The sequence below is a fragment of the Carcharhinus amblyrhynchos genome, chromosome 10 (genome assembly GCF_965287045.1).
Source record: "Carcharhinus amblyrhynchos chromosome 10, sCarAmb.v2.hapA, whole genome shotgun sequence".
NCBI classification, from domain to species: Eukaryota; Metazoa; Chordata; class Chondrichthyes; order Carcharhiniformes; family Carcharhinidae; genus Carcharhinus; species Carcharhinus amblyrhynchos.
The window spans coordinates 80,841,432-80,856,310 of record NC_137333.1 but is presented as its reverse complement, the minus strand read 5'-3'; the positions used below and the strand labels follow the sequence as shown (position 1 = coordinate 80,856,310).

The following is a 14,879-nucleotide window of genomic DNA, read 5'->3' as shown; positions in this document are numbered from 1 at the left end:
CTATCAGCACAACATTGGCCATTTCAATTTCTCTGCTCCTCTCAACCACTCTCATTACCAACATTGCTTACCGCATAGCTTCTCATTGTTGAAAACTTCCTTACTTTTACTTCATTTGCTATCTCATAAATGACACTTTGTAGAACAGAACCTGAGCTTTGCTAGAAAAAGGAGACATCCTGCACTCATCAGGACAGATGCATAAATGCCACATCTCAAAGGTAGCAACAATTTAAACTGCATGAGAAGATGGTGCTGATTAACTGTCAGGCTGGTTCTAAATCGGTCACGGTGCTGCTGTGGAGAATTCACCAGGGAGTTACTGTCCCTCACGTTTTTGTTTAAATCAAAAAAGGTGCAACGCTTGGACATTTTCCTTTTGCTTGCAGAAGGCAATTCCTTGCATATGAATATAGATGTAGCTTCCAGCAAATGCTAAAAGGCTACACTGCTATTCCAACTGATAATCTTGAACTGGTTATTAATGTTATTCTTAGCGCATACATAAGTGCTGTCCAATTGTGGGATCACATTTATGTAGGACATTATGTTCTGAATTTTGCAAGCATGAGCTGGCTAAGTACGGTTAAGTACACTACCAGTTGCAAACAGCCCAAGAGACATGCTGTTTGACATGATCAACCAGTCACTGGGACATTCAGCTTACATACCTGGCAACTCATTGGCACTGAAACTCATTTACCAAAGTACTTGTTCGTGTGGTAGACAGAACATCTTTTTTGCTTGACAGCAGCACTCTCTTAGTGGAAAATAGCTCACACTTGCAAAAATAATGTTAAACATTTCATGTGATTCTGAACAACACATTGAACAAAATCCAAACGTCCCTTTTTGAATTAAACAAAAACATGGGGGACAACTGCTCCGTGGCACATTCTCCATGGTAACATTTCTGCTCATTAAAGCCAACTTGCCAGTCAATCAGCACCCGTTTCTCATGTAACATAAATTGTTGCTTCCTTTGAAATCTGGCATCACGTCAGCCCTAATGAACTGCAATAACAAACAGCTTCGAAAGCATGTCTCTTTTCTCAGTGATATCTCATGAGGCATCTCAGTCAAGTTAACAAACCTTATATGGTTGTCTCAAGGCTTTTTAACCACTATCTCATATTAATAACCTATGCTCTTCAGTTTGTTACGAATAAACATTTATTCCACATCTTTATTAAAGGAAACTCATAGATGATCTCAAAACCTATGCTAAAAATCGACATTAGCAAGAAATTTTGGGATGGATTACCAGCAAAATATTTGAGGCCAAAAGCGATTAACGCTGGATCATGCATGATAAACATTTAAAAGAAAATCTCAGAAGTCACCCAAAAACTGCCCAGTAAATAACTGCATTATTTTAGGACAACATACCAACCTACCCAAAGAAACACTTAGTCTGGCCTTGTGCATCATTCCGGATTTACAGATAGATTTTCAAAAATTGTATTTTCAAGGATTTCCTATTCTACAGTTGCTTATATTGACAAATATAGCAAGTACAAATGCATGTTTTGCATATTTTACCCATACCTCTAAAATTCTCAAAAAAGCTGCTGCACTGAACTAAACTCTTTTTTGTGTGTTAGTTTAGGGTATGAGCATCACTGCAAGGCCAACATTTATTGCCTATCCCTAATTGTAAAATATTCCACATAAACGTTATAGCGTTAAGACAAAATACAGAACTACTCTGGAACAATTAATCATTTAAAGTCATGGAATCAAGAGTACAATAAATTACTTAAAATCAACGTACATAAATTGGCAATACATCAAAGCTAAACCCAAGGGAAAAATGAGGTGTATACAAAAATACTTCATACTGCTTGGCAAAATTAAAATGAAGTGAATTACTATTGCTTCAAAGTATTCAAAGAATAAAACAAGACATTTGTAATAACAAAGAACTGGCTGCATATGGAGTTGCAGATCAGCCATGATCACTGAATGACAGGACAGATGCATAGGGTTAAATAGCTTACTCCTATTCCTATGTCCCAGAGTTGCTCAAGATCTTGAAATATGAAGCTGCAACAAAACAATGGTGAGCTGCACATACATTCCCATCCAAAAGAATGCATTAGTTTTCTTTGTGCAAGGAAAAAAAGGAAAAGGAAATAACACTATTCGCAGCTATCATGGCAAGCTACATCAATGCTACAGACAGAACTTTTTTTTGCACGTAGTGCTACCAAGTTCCCAGGTTTACAGATAAATAACATGCATTCCTTACAGCTCTAGCAATGTATTTCAAGAGATTGTTATTACGTTTCTATTGACAAGTGTCAGCCTTTAGGGATACCCAGTTGTTGCCAAATTATTACCTGTTTTGCAAAGAGCTATTACAAACAAAATTGAAAACAATTTAAGTTCTCGCGTTCTTCTCATCCTAATGGTTCAAGCTGGACTTGCAACCAAGTGTAAAAATATGACCTGCAGCTATTGCACCAACCTTCCCTTTCACTTTTTTGTAACTTAAGTGATGTGCTAAGCTTCTCAATGTTTGTCACAGCTTCAATCCGTGTATTTAAATGGCTGGCCATTTTTTGGAATCACATGGAATAATGCTCCTTTCGGTAACTCGTAGGTCCTGAGGTGCTCAATCTCATGATGACACGAGTTACTCAATGCACTTTTAACATTTTCCTTCGAGGAACAGCATCGAAATAAACAACAAAGAAAATTTCAAAGGCAGTCAGAGTGGTAAACCAAAAACAAGCAAAGAAACTTCTGTTTTAAAAGGGCAACACAGTTTTCCAAATACATGAAAGACAGGTCTACAAGTGGCAATCTTAATCTTTCTACATATCCCAAAGTACAATTAGCCTAAGTTCAACCTCTTATTTGTCTACCATAACCAAAGAAAATTTTTTTCAGAGAAGACAATTTGACTTTAATTGCAAAAGAAATTGTTACTTAATGAGAGATGATGCAGAGGAGATTTAGTAGAATGGTACCAGGAACACGATTTCATTTATGTGGAGATACTGGAGGAAAGTGGGGTTGCTGTTCTTTGAACTGAAAAAGTTCAAAGAATAATTGGGAGGCGGGGGGGAAAGAGAAGGAAGGTTCAAAATCATGGAAGATTTTCATTAAGTTCATAAGCAGCAACTGGCCACAAAATTTGGATTTTCAGTATCATTTTTCAGCACTATGAATACGATTCTGCCTCCAGAGTGATGTACGAGGCACATGCTGATACACAAGATGCCAAGTTACTGGTCTTAATGTGTGCACAGGGAGCATCCAGCAGAAGTATGCAGATCGTGTTTTTTTTAAATCAATTCCATTCTTAAAGTTAGAAAGCCAAAACACAGAGTGGACCAGGCAGATCCAACTCATTGGATTTGGATTTTGGAGCAAGCAAATTCAAATTAAATCCAATTCATGGTCCCCACAAGATAGGTATATGATCCAAACTGACAAGAAAGGGCACTGCACCTGATCTTGGACTTGATCTGACACTTGACACTTCACTAGAGATCCTCACTGAAATCTGCAATCTTCTGCAGCCTTAGAGCAGAGGGAGGCATTGTCCAGGGTATAACTGACTGCATGCTTTTGCTTTGCAGGCATCTGCTGCTTCTCAGGCACCCCCTCAGATTTACCAGGACTGGAAGAGGTTTCACTGCTTCATCTAGCTGGTGTATGAACATTTGTAGATTAATGCCCAGTATTCTGGCAGCAGTCATGGTGCTGACATAAGAACATAAGAAATAGGAGCAGGAGTAGGTCATCTAGCCCTTCGAGCCTGCCCCGCCATTCAATAAGATCATGGCTGATCTGTTGTGGCTCAGTTCCACTTTCCCGCCCTCTCCCCATAACCCTTAATCCCCTCTCTTATCAAGAACCCATCAACCCGCTTCTTAAAAATATTTAGCGAGGCAGCCTCCACCACTTCAACGGGCAGAGAATTCCAGAGATTCACCACCCTTTGAGTGAAGAAGTTCCTCCTCAACTACGTTCTAAACCACCTCCCCTTTATCTTGAGGCTGTGCCCCCTAGTCCTACTGTCCTTTTTTGAGCGGGAAGAGTCTCTCCACCTCTATCCTATCCATCCCATTCATCATCTTATACATCTCAATGAGATCTCCCCTCATTCTTCTAAACTCTAACGAGTACAAGTCTAGTTTATTCAGCCTCTCCTCATAGCTCAATCCCCTCAACTCCGGTATCAGCCTAGTAAACCTCCTCTGCACTCCCTCCAGGGCCAAAATATCCTTGCGCAGGTGCGGCGCCCAAAACTGCACACAGTACTCCAGCTGTGGCCTCACCAATGCCCTATACAGCTGCAGCAAGACCTCCCTACTTTTATATTCAATCCCCCTCGCTATGAAGGCCAGCATCCCATTCGCCTTCCTGACCACCTGCTGCACCTGCAAGCTGGGTTTTTGCGACTCATGCACAAGGACCCCGAGGTCCCTCTGCACCGTCGCCTGCTGCAGTTTTTCGCCACGTAAGTAATAGTCCTTCCTACCATTCTTCCTACCAAAGTGGACCACCTCACACTTGCCAACATTAAATTCCATTTGCCATTTCCTGGCCCATTCGCCCAGCCTATCTAGATCCTTCTGCAGACTCTCCACACCCTCCGCACAATTTGCCTTTCCCCCAATCTTGGTGTCATCAGCAAATTTCGACACCCTGCACTCGGTTCCCTCCTCCAGATCATCTATATAAATGGTAAATAGCTGAGGCCCCAGCACCGACCCCTGGGGCACCCCACTAGTCACCAACCGCCAATCCGAATAGCACCCATTGACCCCCACTCTCTGCCTCCTATTTGACAACCAATCCTCTATCCACGCTAACACCCTACCCCCAACTCCATGTCCCCTGACCTTCTGCAATAACCTCTTGTGAGGTACCTTGTCAAACGCCTTCTGAAAATCCAGAAAGACCACATCCACCGGCTCTCCTCTATCCACTGCCCTAGACACATCCTCATAGAACTCCAGTAAATTTGTCAGACACGACTTCCCTTTAATGAAACCGTGTTGCGTCCGCCCTATCAAGCAATTCCCTTCAAGATGCCTCGCAATTTCCTCCTTAATGACGGATTCTAACATTTTACCTACCACAGACGTTAAACTAACCGGCCTATAATTCCCCGCCTTTTGCCTGGCACCCTTCTTAAACAACGGCGTAACATTAGCCGTTTTCCAATCTTCCGGCACTTCCCCGGAATCCAGCGACGTCTGGAAAATAACCACCAAGGCATCCACTATAACCTCCGCCATTTCTTTCAGAACCCTTGGATGCATTCCATCCGGTCCTGGGGACTTGTCCACAATCAGCCCCTCCAGTCTGTCGAGCACCACCTCTCTAGTAACAGTAATGTCATTAAGACCCTCCATTCCTACCACCTTTCCATCTCTAACACCCGGCAAATTATTCACTTCCTCCTCCGTGAAGACAGAAACAAAAAAGTTATTCAAGACCTTAGCCATATCCCCATCCCCTACCACTAGCTCCCCTTTCTCATCCTCTAAAGGACCAACGTTCACCCTAGCCAGCCTCTTCCTTTTTATATATTTATAAAAACTCTTGCTATCCTTTTTTATATTAAGTGCTAGCCCAGCCTCATAGCTTCTCCTACCCTCCTTTATCAACTTCTTTGTCAATCTTTGTTGACATTTAAACCTTTCCCAATCCTCTTCTCGCCCGCTGCTCTTAGCTACTCTAAATTCCTCCGCTTTTAATTTAACACTTTCCTTCACCTCCTTCGTTATCCACGGCTTATTACCTCTCTTCCTACTGTCCTTTTTAACCATCGGAATAAATTTCTGCTGAGCACCAAGGAAGATCTCCTTAAAGATCCTCCACTGCTCCTCAGCAGACCTACCTTCCAACGCACTCCCCCAGTCCACATTTGCCAATTCTTCTCTCATCCTACCATACTCCCCTCTATTCAAACAAAGGACGCATGTCCGGGAACCCACTTTCTCCTCCTCCATCTGCACCAGAAACTCCACCATACAATGATCACTCTCTCCAAGAGGATCCTTCACCGCAAGGTCCCTAATTCTACCCGCCTCATTACATAGCACCAGATCCAAGATAGCTCGCTCCCTCGTCGGCTCCAACACACACTGTTCAAGGAAGTTATCCCGGCAGCATTCCAAGAACTCCTCCTCGAGCCCACCTCATCCAACATGTAAGCCATCATGACAAACCAGAAGCTGATTACTGAGTTATGAGGGCTATTCACTGAGCACATGCTGCAACACCGGTCCACAATATACACATAACAAAAGGCTTCCTGCCACACAAAATACAGATCAGACAAATCAGACCTTAAACAATATTTCCACTGCCTGCAGTATTTTGGAGGATCCCTACAATGCTCACTAAGAGTGCATGCCAAGATTCATCCTCTCTGCTGTTTCTCTTCTACCTCACTAGCACGAAGACACAGCCTTTGCCACTTGCTGCATAGTAACCAGTCGACAACAGAAGTTGGCAGTAGAAAGCAAGCAGCAATGGAAGACACAAATAAGAAGGAAAAACAGTGATAGCAACCAACATAGTTCCTTTCTAGCTAGTGCTGAGCTGTGTTAAATTTACCCAACTGTGGAACTACTGAAAACAACCCAAATACATTTTTCCATCACCAACAGTCTCACATCTTGCCTTTCCTCAGTTATTGACCATTGCAGAATCCTCTTGGTCACAATGTTAAAACAAAAGCCACCATTAACACATGACAAAATGCATTTTAAATCAAAAATTGCCACATCCCATAAATAGATAAAGTAATCAACCTTGTGCAATCCGTATCTTCCATGACTCTTACCCATTTAGTATTTGTAGGCATGTGTTACCTCATGGGCTACAGTATGGTTTGTGAAAGGCTTCTGAATTTCAGCAGCAGAGATTGCAGTGGCCTTAAAGGATGACCTTGAACAGCTTTGGACTGCATCGCCTTGACACAGCCAGAAGCAGACTATGCAGGCTGGCAAGGAGTAACAGTAAGTGCCTTGCCAAATAGCAGTAATGAGATAACAAATGTCATTCAGAGAAAGGACAGGCAATTCGTGCTCCTCGCTGCTACTACGTTGAAATAATACTGTTGAACAATGCATTCCCAGTTAGAAGTCTTTAATTCAGGAAAATAATTTTCTTTCACCTGCGTTACCAGCAAAGTGTGAATTTCATCTCCTGACCTCCCACACTCACTACAATAATTTTCCTAGGCTAAGCCATTTAACACTTGTATGATAAAATCTGTCGTAGTGTTCAGCAATCAATGTCTTTAAGAGAAATGAATTGCTGATGATTACATCCACTTCACCAATGTAATTCACTACTTCCATTAATCTGTAAACAACATTATCAATGTCAATGTCAAGGACACTTCTGCAGAAAGCCTCATGATGCAGAAAAATTGCATTTTTCTCAGGGTTTTTATTTTGTTACTTATACTCTTTTAGAAGCCCCACTTTTACTCCAGTTAAATTAGGGAACTCTCCTGTAGTCACTTTTGCTATTTTATATCATGGAAGCATGACATTCAGTGCATCCAGACACCCTCTCACGCAAATTTGTTTCCCTTGTTGAACTTTTTATTGAATAAAAAAATCCTCTGTGACTTGAACCTAGCTCATAAGTACCGTGATACGCCTCTGACAAATCAGGCAAACAGCCTTCAAGTCAATTGTGCAACAAAATACTTTGCATTCATTTCTTTGTTGAAAACCCGATATTCCCTGTCCTCATTTTCTACAGTGCTCATTATTTTTAAAGAAAAGCCTAACTGGCAGCCATAGTTCACATTGCTACTTTTCAAGATTGCTCACACTTCATGTGTAGATTAAATGTCAGACATACAGCAGCCCATATAGGAACTGCAAAGTGCTTTGTTTTGGCAATGTCATATCCCAGTAAACTGATAGGCTACAAAACATTTAAGTTGACAGATATTAATCAACCACTGATGAAAATCAGTTAGTGGGTTTTTACACAATTATTTCAAGTGATCAGTGCTTAAATAATTATGATGCACAGCAACTTGAGGGCTGGATGTAAATTCTTCATTGCCAGATGAGACTTGTGAGCCACAATTCACACAACCCTGGCCTATAAGGATTATGGAAGAACATTCAATAATAAGTAACAAGTAACAAAATTGCATTGATAAATACTTACAAACAAGAAATTTGAAGGGCTGTGTGAAAACAGCAGTTGAATGTTACTAACTGAAAAATTCTGAAAACTGGCACAGGCATGATGGGCATTATTCTATGATTCGGTAAAAGATATTTTTGAATTACGTGAATAACTCCATCTCATCAGTTAAAACATATTGCAGCGACCACATCCAGGCTGCTTTAAAAACGAAATATTATGAGGTGATTAAATCTGAATTACAAAAAATAACTATCAGACCCAAGACATGATATTTGTCAGCTGCAAAACTCGAGGCCATCTCATGAGGGCGCCAAGAAGACCACACACGTTATTGCCAAATACAATGGCTAAGGCCATCAGATCTCTCATTCAAGATGCAGGAGCAACCCAATCTGTATGTTTGACTGCAGGCATCAAATCCAATTGTCACCTTAAAATATTTTTACATTATCACTATATCCTGTTGATCCCTGGCATTTCTTAAACCATTAGTTTAATGGAATACCTCCAGTCCTATGCTTGACAGCTGTATACTACAACTACTCGCTTTTTTAATATCAATTATTTCAAATCTTGACACCTGCTACTGCTTAAAGATATCCTCAAATTACATTCATCAACCATAAACAAAAGGGTTCCCATATATCCCAGAGGCAACCCTGTGTCAGTGCTCAATCCATGTTCCAAATGACCTTACTATAATGAAACTGCACAAAGGCACTTCAGTGTTTTTAGATCTCGCCAGCTGGCACAAGTTCCACTTCAGAACAGCAATATAACAGTATTGCTGTGAATGCTCAACAACTTGAGTGGAACAATGCCACAATCTTGTGGACCTTGAAACAGTTTTATAAGTAAACCATGACGCATTATTAAAGTTTTTACTGTAAATATTTACTATAGCTGAAGTACAAAGTGGGAATGAATTTGAAAACAGAATAAAAATAAAGAATAGAATCAAAAGAAAATGCAACCCATTACCAACATGTTTACTGAGTGGAATTTTCTTTCTGACTTCCTGTTATATTAGTACCATCTGAAACCCAGAAGTCTTTGGGCATTTGCATTTCTTGTTTTTCAAATCTCATTTTAACAGTGGTGGGGGATGGGAGAGAGAGAGAGAGAGTGTGTGTGTGTGTGTGTGTGTGTGTGTGTGTGTGTCCAAAAATGGAAAGTTTAAAGAATCAAGCACATACAAGGGAGCAGTGGCACAGGATAGTGAGGAGGACCTTGGCTAGTGTGACAGGCCAAGGCAGGGCAAAAAATATAAACAAAAATATGCAACATAGAGCAAATCCAGAGTTATTTACCAGGAGATTTTCATAGCAACTTCATTGCAGTGTTAATATAAGCCTACTTGTGACACTAATAAGTAAACTTTAAACTTCACTGTAAAAATCAACACTAAATGTACTTTTTCTGAATGCTTGATGGTGAGTTCATAGCACAGGTGTAGGTAGTATCATGCATTAGCTATTACAGAAATGTGGCTGCAGGATAACCAGGACTTGGTTCTCAATATTCCAGCATATACAGTTTTCCAAAAGAACAGGCCAAAGAGGAATGGAGGTGGGATAGCATTGTTAATCAAAGAAGGTTTCAAAGCAGTGCTGAATCATGATATAAAAGGTAGTGAATAGTGTTGTAGAATTGGTTTGGTTTAAATCATGAGTAACAGGGAAAAGAAGACAGGGGTAGAAGTAGTCTACAGACTCCCAAAATGTGACCTCTAAAAAAATGTCAGAGCATAAATCGGGAAATATCAATATAACAAATATTGGAAGGGAACTGCAATTATCATGTGGATTTAAATTTGATTGGACAAACCAAATCAGCAAGGGTAGCATAGAAAAATAATTTGTGAAATGTATCAGAGATTTTTTTTAAAGTAGTATGTTGTGAAACCTACCAAGGAACAAGCTACTTTAGATTTGGTTTTGTGTGATGGAGGAGGATTAGTAAGGGATCTTGTGGTTAAGAACCCCCTAGAGGGTAGTAACACAATATGACAGAGTTCCAGATACAGTTTAAGGGTGAATGTCATAGTTCCATAACTAGTGTCTTCAAATAAAGTGCAATTATAATGGTACGAGGGCAGAATTGTCTAAAGTGAACAAGCTAAGATACAGGCCAATAGGTGAGCAGTGACAGATATTCAAGCAGCTGATCTAAAGTGCTCTGCAGGAGTTCATCCCAGTCAAAAAAAAGGATATACAAAGAAGCATGGTATAGTGGTGGACCAAAGTACTGGGAGGTTTTTAGGATCCAACAGCAAAAGGCTAAAAAGCTGATAAGAAGGGAGAAAATGAATTTTGAAAGAAAAGTTGCATGCAGCATTAAAGTAACCAGTAAGAGCTTCAATGCATATATAAATAGGAAACGAGTGGTTAAAGTAAATGTGGGACTTCTACTGAACAAGGCAGAAGAACTGATAACATCAAACAAAAAAAAGCGAATATACTAAATTTTTTTTGCAACAGTCTTCACCATGGAAGACATTTATGGGTTGATTTCAAATAACAGGGCCATTCTCCCAAAGAAGTTCTAAGTGTCAAATTTGTGTGAAAACTGGAGTAGCTCCCATTGATTTTAAAACTGAATCTCTCGCATTGAGCACCGCGGAGTGCCTTAGCAAAATTCATATTGAAAATCCGCATGCCCAACCTATGTGCCAAGGTGCCCCTTGGGCAGAACCAGGGGACAGACTGGCAGTGCCCAGGAGACAGCCCCTCCTGAGGGGACATCCATGGCCTCTGTTCACTCCAGCAGGATCAGCCAGTTGTTCCCCATTAGCAGAGAGCTGTTGTAAACCCTCCTAGTGGGGGGCAGGGGTAGGGGGGAGATGCTAGTGGGCCTGGAGGCTTCAATCCCAGGTCTGCTAATTAGACGCAAATTCAAATTTTAATATTTAAATCAGCTCCTCAACAATTTCCAGCACAGAAATGATGATGCTACAAATATTTGTCTGGGAGACATGCTAGAGCAGTGCAGCAGGCTGGGAGAATCGCCCCTAGCGTGGTAGAACTTACAATAATCCTAATAACAAGGGATAGAGCATTAGAAAAACTTAAGGGGCTAAAGACAGACAAGTCACCAGGACCTGATGAACTACCTGCTAGGGTTTTAATGGATGTGTCTGCAGAGATAGTGGACCCATTGGTTGAAAATTTTCATAACTTGATAAATTCCAGGAGGGTACCAAAAGATCAGAAAACAGTCAATGTGACCCCCTTGTTAAAAAAGGGAGAAAGGCAGAAGGCAGGAAACTATAGGCCAGTTAGTTTAATTCTATTATTGGCAAGATGCTAGAGTCAATAATCAAAAGGAAATAGCTTTCCTCAAAACGTAAGGACTAGGTACTTAATATTCACCAAGCAAAGTATTCTGAAGGTAAAAAAGGAAGTGTTGTAGTACTCATTAGGAAAGAATCATAGAATCCCTATAGAATAAAATGGAAATTTGGCCCATCAAATCTGCACCAACTCTGACAGAGCATCTCACCAAGGCCCTCTATCCCATCCGATCCATGTAATCCCACACATTTACCATGGTTAATCCATCTAATCTACACATCTTGGGACACTAAGGGACAATTTAGCATGCCCAATCCACCTAACATGCACATCTTTGGATCGTGGGAGGTAATTGGAGCACCCGGGGAAACCAACAGAGACACGAGGAGTTTGTGCAAACTCCATACAAACAGTCACCCAAAGATGAATCCAAGTTCCTGGGGCTATGAGGCAGTTGTGCTAACCACTGCACCACCATTTTGCAGTGTTGGAAACAGAGCATGGCCTGCTCTGGAAACAGAAAGCACAAAAACAGAATATATTTGGTTATAGTTGAGACGAACAAAGGGAATAGCCAAATTAATGTGGGTATCCTATACAACTCCGAGAAAGAGATAAAGGAACAAATCTGCAGGTAAATGACAGATGCGCTTGAACAATAAATTGTCAAATCTGAAGCACTCTAATTCTTCGAATATTGATTGGATGGTAGGAGGGGGGGAAACTTCTGAAACATGTTCAAGAGACATTTCTTGATCACTCAATCCAAATAGGAAGGAGGCATTGCTGAATCTGGTGCAGGGAATGCAGTGGATTAAATGACTGTGGGAAAACTCTTGGGCAAGCGCAAATGTCTCATTACCTTTAAATTAGTATTTCAGACGAGCAAGGAACATTCTAAGATGGATCTTCTAAATTAGGTTAGTTTCCAGAAAAACTAACAGAACGACGGGTGACCTTTGAAGAGGAGATATTTCAGGTCCAGGTCAAATACATTCCGACAAGAGTGAAAGATAAAGGAATTAAAGCCAGGGTTCCTTGCATGAGGGGGAATTAGGCAATAGCATGAAAAAAAAACAGCTCCAGCATGATGCCACCACCAAATACATCTTTCCCTTCCCTCCCCTTTCAACACTCTGAAGACACTCCTAAGTAAAACACCAATTTGCCTGAACTTCTTTCAATATAATGTACTGTTTTTGCTGTTCACAATTATGTTCACCTCAATATTGGGGGTCCAAATGTAGACTGGGTGACCACTTTACTAAACACCTTCATTCAGTGTGCAAACAGAATTCAAGCTTATCACTGATCATTTTAATTCTCCACCTTGCTCCCACTCTAACCTTCCCATCTACGGTCAGCTACAGTGCACCAAAGAAGTTCAAGGAACAGTTCACAGCCTTCTGGACTCAATACTGAATTTGAAAGATTTAGATCATGTCCTCTGCCTCCAGCTTGTTCAATGTGTTTTCTCTTGTTCACTTTTCCATTGGTTTATTTCTTTCTTGATCCCTTTAGGTTTCTTTTAAATGGACTTAATATAGATTTCACACCTGATCTGAACACAATCTTTATTTCTTTACTATACCCATTAGCATGCTCTTTGATCTTCATATCATCAAATATTTTATTAGTTAATCTCTCCTGCCCTCCACCCTGTCATAGACCTTTCCTTTGGTTCTCCCTGCCTGCCTCCTTCTTCCACAGGCTTAAAAACTTCCCTGAGTATCTTTGTTCATGATAAAAGGTCATCAACCTTGAAATTTGAACGGTTTCCCAATCCAGTGTCTAACCTGTTGAATATTTCCAGCATTTTTTGTTTATATTAAATAAAAGGTGTATACTGCATATCAGGCGAATTCTTTAAGTGAGATATAGGCCAAACATAATAAGTTGAAAGGGGAAGTAAAGAGGAAACCAATTGGAAAGTAGAGAATATATGTTAACCACTAGCCCATTCTCATAAAAGGGGCCCCAAAAATCTTCTATCAGCACGTAAATAATAGGTAGTGAAAGGTGGGATAGGATCTATTAGGAATAATGCTTGGACGTGCCTGGCAACACTGTTTACTAAAGAATGGAAGCTGACAAAATATCAGCATAAACGGAAATGGTAGCGGAAATGAATGGAGTAAAATTTGATAGGAAGAGTTTAAAGGAAAGACTGCCCAGCTCCTGATGGTTTGCACCCCAGGTTGTTAAAAAAAAAGGAAGTAGCAGACAGTTTTGTCATAATCTTCCCTCATTACAGGGGAGGTACCAGACAATTGGAGGGTGGTAAATGTGACAATTAAAAAGCATGCAAGGACATTCCTGTGACTACAGTAATACCACTGGTGGGGTAAGGTTTTAAAAATAATCAGGGGAGAGATAAAAAAAAAATCAACTGGCACTTCGGAGAAGTTTGAGTTAATTAAGGGGAGCCAGCATGAATTTGTAAAATGCAGATCATGTTTGACTAATCTAATTGAATTTTTTGATGAAGTAACAGTGAAAGTTGATCAAAGAACAGCAATGGATTTATCTGTATGGATTTTAAGAAAGCCTTTGAAAAGTATCACACAAAAAGATAGTTAACAAGATTACGGCCCACGGAACAGGAGTTAGCATGGATAAAAATTGACTTATGACAGAAAACAGTGAGTCATGATAAATGATTGTTGTTCAGCCCTGAGGATGGTAGACAGTGATTGAGTGCCAATACCTTTGCTTCTTTGTCATATATGTTATTGACTTGTATATTGAAACGCAAAATAAAATTTCAAAAGTTGTTGCAATTCCAAACTTGGAATGACTGACAGCAAGGGCGATACAAATCAACTGCAATGGGGCATAGATAGTTTAGCTGAATAGGCAGACAAGAAGCTGATGCAATTTAATACAAAGGTGAGAATGTATTTTGGAAGAAGAGAAAGGGTGAGGCAACATAGACCAAATAACACAGTTCAAAAGAATGTGCAATAACAAAGGGACCTGGGGTTCACCTGCACAGATCTTTGGAGGTGACAGGACACTATGAGCAATTAGCAAAGCACATAGTATCTTGAATTTCATAAATAGAGATATTGAGTACAAAAGTAGGGAAATTATGCTGTACCTATATAGAACTGTTCTATTCAACAGCTTTAGGAAAGAAATGAAGATTCTTGAAAGGATGTAGAGGAGATTGATCAGATTGGTTCCAAGTTTGAGAGATTTTAGCCACAAGGTTATGCTAGAAAAGCTAAAGTTAATCTCCATTGTTGCAAAGAGAACAAGTGAAGCTTTGATAAAGGTGTGCAAGATTATGACAGGTTTAGAGATGGGAGACCAAAGAAAAGCTGTTTCCAACTGCTGATGGCATAAGAACTGGGGACACAGATTTAAGGTTTTGGGCAAGAGATATAGTGGAAGTGTGAAAAAGAATTTTTCTCCTAACAAGTGGTAATAACCTGG

The 14,879-nt window shown here is 40.3% G+C and overlaps 1 protein-coding gene across 2 annotated transcripts in view; it reads right to left on the bottom strand.

Moving 5' to 3' along the window:
* Positions 1-14,879, bottom strand: part of nbeaa (neurobeachin a) — an 825,376-nt gene that overhangs the window by 766,137 nt on the left and 44,360 nt on the right. The window lies entirely within an intron of this gene.